The sequence below is a fragment of the Tympanuchus pallidicinctus genome, unplaced genomic scaffold (genome assembly GCF_026119805.1).
Source record: "Tympanuchus pallidicinctus isolate F22 unplaced genomic scaffold, pur_lepc_1.0 scaffold5, whole genome shotgun sequence".
Classification (NCBI taxonomy): Eukaryota; Metazoa; Chordata; class Aves; order Galliformes; family Phasianidae; genus Tympanuchus; species Tympanuchus pallidicinctus.
This window is the reverse complement of record NW_026294769.1, coordinates 64,633,312-64,638,645: the sequence shown is the minus strand read 5'-3', so window position 1 is coordinate 64,638,645 and position 5,334 is coordinate 64,633,312.

Genomic DNA, 5,334 nt, shown 5'->3' with positions numbered 1-5,334 from the left:
TCCACAGAGTTGGTTGTCTTATTGCTTCCAAGTTGTTGACCTTATCAGCCTTGACCTTCTCATGACTTCAAGCAGGAACATCCAGAACTTGGGTTATCATGGCAGAAGGTACGTGGGAATGTCCAGGACAGAGCTGTTACTTCATTGCAACTCAAAGGAAAATGAAGTGAATGGAGCGCTTTCTTCCAGTCAAACCAGCACACACCTGAAGTGAGTGCTCTGGAATTTGCACCCTTATCAAAGTTATCAAAGCATAGGAGTGACTTGGTCCAAAATAATCTCTAGTGCTTGCACTGATCCAATAGCTTCACTTTCTGGCTTATGGAAGTGTTTTTCTATCTGTGTTATCCAAGTGACTTTGATTTATTTTTATTTTTTTCCCAGTTATCACATCTGGTTATTCAGGACTGCAACACTCGGACCCAGGTTCTTGGCCAGAGGGAAAGCAAGTGAGGAGCCCACTGAAGGAGTTGTCAGTAAACTGTGGAAAATAACACTAAAAGCATATTTTTTTTAAAGGCAAATACATCTCAGGCTGAAACAGGAGAGGTTATCTTGGAAGAGCAGGGTGACTTGTTCCATGGAAACCAGCTATGGAAACAAGCACAAAATGCAGATGCTTTTGCTGTTGTTTAAAGTGTTTGAGTGGTTGTGCTTATCTTTGTGGTTATGCTGTCTCTGGAGTAGTTAGAGGTGTGCAGCCCTGTTAGAACAGGGGACAGTCTGCAAGGCACCAGAGTCTTAAGCAAGGGAGTGAGACAGCTGTAGTTCAAATACACTTCCTACTCAAATTCCTTGAAAGTAATCAGTTGTACTTATTTTTTAGGGACTAAGTCCTTTAAGGAGGTTACTTGGTCTCTTTAGGAATGCATTGGGTGGGTCAGCGATGCCTTCAGGTGACACATGTCATGTCTTTTCCTATTTCTGCAGTACTGTCACTGTAACACCTCCCCTCTCCTAGGAGCTCACAGGGTCTGGGGTTGCGTTGCAATGGGCTGTCCAGAGTGGTGGTGGAGTCTCCATCCCTCAGAGGTATTTGAAATGAGTGGATGTGGCACCGAGGGGCACAGTTCTGTGGCAGGACTGGGGATTCAGGTTGATGATTGGTCTTGATGACCTTAAAGACCTTTTCCCACCAGGGTGATTCTGTGATTCTAGGACTTGACTGGCTGCCTGAAGCATGAAGGCCTTTCACTGGTCAGTGATAACATGGATCGCTAGCAAAAAAAAATGCAATGGGAGCTCCTTGAAGCATCCTCACCATCTGTCTTACAGCCCAGTAGTAAATGAGACAAAAGCATTTTGAGAGCTACCTGCACAACAAATAGAATGATAATGGCTCACCTTTGCCCCAGCTTTCCTTGAACATCAGCTAACTCGGCTGTTGTGGGAGATGCTTTATTTTGGACAAAACCTGAGCTGTTCCTTTTGTTAAACTGCAGAACTAGGAGAGAGCTGTTTTCTAAAAGGCTCTATTAATAGCTTGTGTAGGTTCAAAGGCTTTTCCTAAGCTGGAAGGACACCAGCTCACCCCTCTCAATTCTTGATGCGTGTTATATTGTGCTTTTTAGTAGAAAATAAGCTAATATCCTTTTAATTTGTTTTTCTTGGATCATTTTGGTCCTGGTCTGAACAAGCTTTGAACACACGGCAGAGAAGCAGAAGAACCAAACGCAGTTTTGTGGCTGAGGTGGCACGTCCAGCCCCTCGCGTTTGGAGATGCTGGCTGATTTTACGCCTTCCGATTTCCGGCTTGGCTGCGTTTTGTCACAGCGGTCTCTGTTGTTTGTTGCAGAAATTACAAAATGCATCTGCTAAAAATGAGTGGCTAAACAGGAAAGACGCCCACTCCCAACTCTACAGAATAAACAAAGAGCCCTCTGCATTTTGCGTTTATAGGTGGAGAAATGCAATCAGCACAGGAAATGAGATTTCCTCCTCTTTGAGGCAACCCATGAATTTTGACTGACTTTAAAAGAGCTTTGACCACTGAGTTAAAAATACATCTGTGAGAGTAATTTAATTCATAAAGTACCTCCAAAACGATGACCAGACAGGTGATCTTTTGTCAAGTGGTGTATGCGGCATGCTGCTGGCTGCCCCAAGCACTGGGGATAGGTAGATAACTTCTGGGTTTTGTTCTCTCTGCCTTTTCTCCATAGACAATACTTTTGAAAGGAGTTTGGATTGCATTCTGGACCAGACAGCTCTTTTTGGCAGCCCAGCCTGCATGAGATGCCTCCCACCCAAGGGGAGATTTCCAAGCTTACGCTATGGCCAGCGTTCAGCTTTCTATGATATAGCTCAAGTTGATGAGACTCCCATGGAGTCTGCTCATGATGTTTAAGTACAGTGGTGCATTGGCACCTTAGCTGTGCTATGCTAAGACAAAAGGCTTTGGTTGCGGCAATTGGCACCCAGAGAACTTGCCCATGGATGACCAGGTATTATTTGATTTCCCACAAGAACCTGAACAGTTTTCAACACAGATTCTCTCTCGACCTTTATCTTAATTCTTTTTATAGCTCTTTCATTGAAGTGGAATTTAGTCTTTCTTTTTTGGATGTGGCTGGAGGTGTAAATCCAGACAGATATAACTCCTGAACAGGCATCAAGCTGGCTATGCCTCAGCTCATCAGCGCTTGTGTTGTCTGTATGTAAAGCAAACAAAATCCTTTTTAAATCTGAAGTCAAAGTCATTTTATTTGGTTCTTTTCTTTGCATATAACCAATGAGATGGTTCTCATTTAAAATAGCTGGCTCATGGCAGTAGGTAGAAACCTACAATCTTTTTCTTATTACACCCTTTTATATTTAAACCCTCTATTTTTAACCCAATGGTGGGATTCAGGGTTAATGTTCGTTAGATCTGTGTCTAGACAGTTGTGAAAAACAGGAAATGAATTACATTAGAGTAAGAAAGGAGAACTTAACCTCTTCTCTCCTAGCTAACATGGGAGTGGGTGAAATATTTTTACAGCAGAATATCTGTAAAGGCTTAAGGAAGTAGAAAATAAAGAGGAAAAAAAACCCTCTGCTCCCATGGGAATTATTTTGCAGAAAATAAAGAGCTGGGCTCTGCCCCTCGTTACACCCAGGCAGTAATTCTTTTCCTTTGGGCTCTAGGGAAAAATTGCATTTTATTACTGCATGCTTCTTGCAAATATTCAAAAGAAAACAAAGGCCATCCAACCAGTTTCACACACAGGATAGCTCAGCTGCCCAGGGCAGCCAGCAGGACCCGTCCTCTGTGCACTCAAGGTTTGTACCATGCCTGAGCACCTTAACCTCCTCCTCCTCCTCACCCCAGAGCCTCGAGGGGTTTAAGTATTTGCAAATTTATTTCTTTCTTTGAAACAGAAACTGAAAACGTGAAATTCCCTGTCTTGAACTTTTAGAAAAACAGGAACCTGTAGCCATCGTGGCCCCAACAGGGCAACTCTCTCTGTATCCAAACCTGGGACAGGACTCCATTTATTTCACGCACAGCTCATCATCCCCCTCATCTGAAGCATTTTGCTGGAGTCCACTGTCCCACATGAGCTGTCAGCCCACTAGCAACACGCATCCCCATGGCAGAGCAGCACAGCTCTGCCCTGCCCAGCACTTCATTGCTTCATTTTACCATGATTGTTTTTCATTTCAAAGGCCTGTTGAAGCTGCAGAGTGCAAATCACCAGGACAGCACCATAGTTGACCTTATAGCATCTTTAGCACCATCACAAACAAATAAACCACACCAAACCAACCAACGCACAAGCAACTCCCCCCAGTGGAGCAGCCTAAAGAAAGGCTTTTAAATAATACAACATTTGCTCATGGGTTTGTCAGTGTTTCCACTGCCAGTTTGTCTTGCTGAAGAAATCAAGTATTGGCACAGCTCTTATCAGAAACATAAATAATAATAATCTTTGTTTCCAAAGTTTTATGGAATGGAGGACCATGGGAGTTTAAGTGAGCAACAGTGCTGCAAATTTTGGCCTACAAAAGCATTCCATGTAGTGACACTCAAGGTGTGAACGTGCCTCAGGAGAAGCCAGTGGCTAATGGGAGAGGTAAGGGAATCACCTGCCCTCAGAGCATCATCTCTGTGTGAGCTTCTCTGTGGAGCTGTGCAAGGGGCTGAGGGGGCATGGCGGCACCCCCCTGCCTCCATCCTTTCCTTCCTTTCTCCATGAGCTGCAGCAGATGTCAAGGAGAGCAGTCAAGACAGTATCACTGCAAAACTGCTACCTGGAAAGATGTCTTCTCTCTGTGCACACATAGAGGCACATGGACACTCGAGTGCATGTTATGTGCATCTAATTAATAAAAGATGTCTTTGAGAAGCTGGGCTCTGCAGAATGAGTAATGGAGGTCAGTAATTTTCTTGTCAGCAGCAGCTTTGCTTGAAGGAGATGTTTTAGGACGTGGCTCATCCTGTGGTGGGGAAGGAATTTTTCTGCATTAATCATACATTAATTTCTCATGAATATATTCTGCCTGAGGTAAGTACAGCCTGCCTGCCTGATTTACAGAGGAGGTGGAAATCTGAAAAGAAAAAAAAACAGGTGTTCTGAGTGCCTTCATTTCAGTCTCTCTCCACAAGCACATGCCCAACCCTTGAAGTCTCTCGGAGCTAGAAACTGGTGGAGGAATAGCTGCAGCCCATTTCTCCCAGCTGTCATGTCAGGCTGAGCAGAGCCCATAGGGAAAGTCATGGGCTGCCCAGGGAGGTGGTGGAATCGCCATCCCTGCAGGTGTTCAGGAAAAGGGTAGATGCCACACTGAGCGACGTGGTCTAGAGCTGCCACAGGGATGGGATGATGGTTGGACTGGATGATCTTACTGGTCTTTTCAACCTTAATGATTCTATGATTCTATGAAGGGAGGAACAGGAGATGAAGTCCCACATTCGCCCCAGCTGGCTCCAGTGTGGCTGTAGTGGATCTGGCAACCAACCCCAGCCCTTCAACAGACCAATGAGGACTTTGCATCCTGGTTAAAATTTAATCACCTTTTATCCTTGTTTTCTGAAGCTGACAGTGAAACCATAGCCTGAGTGCCACAGCAAAGCTGTATTTTTTTACAGAGCTCCAAACAGAGCTTCCACTCAGTAACTCAGCAGTACAAGTGGCCGTACCACTTGAGCTCTATGGCTCATTCTCCAAATGGCATTAAGGAGCTACAATAAGTGGTTGTAGCAGTATTTACTCAGTATTATTATAACAGTATTATTTGGGGCAAAAAGGTTGCCAGCTTTGGACAAACATTATGCCTGTGTTTGCTCACTGCAGGTGGTCTTCAGGTCTATGCAAGGTGGGAGCTGAGATGGCCTTGCAGACTGTGGGAAGC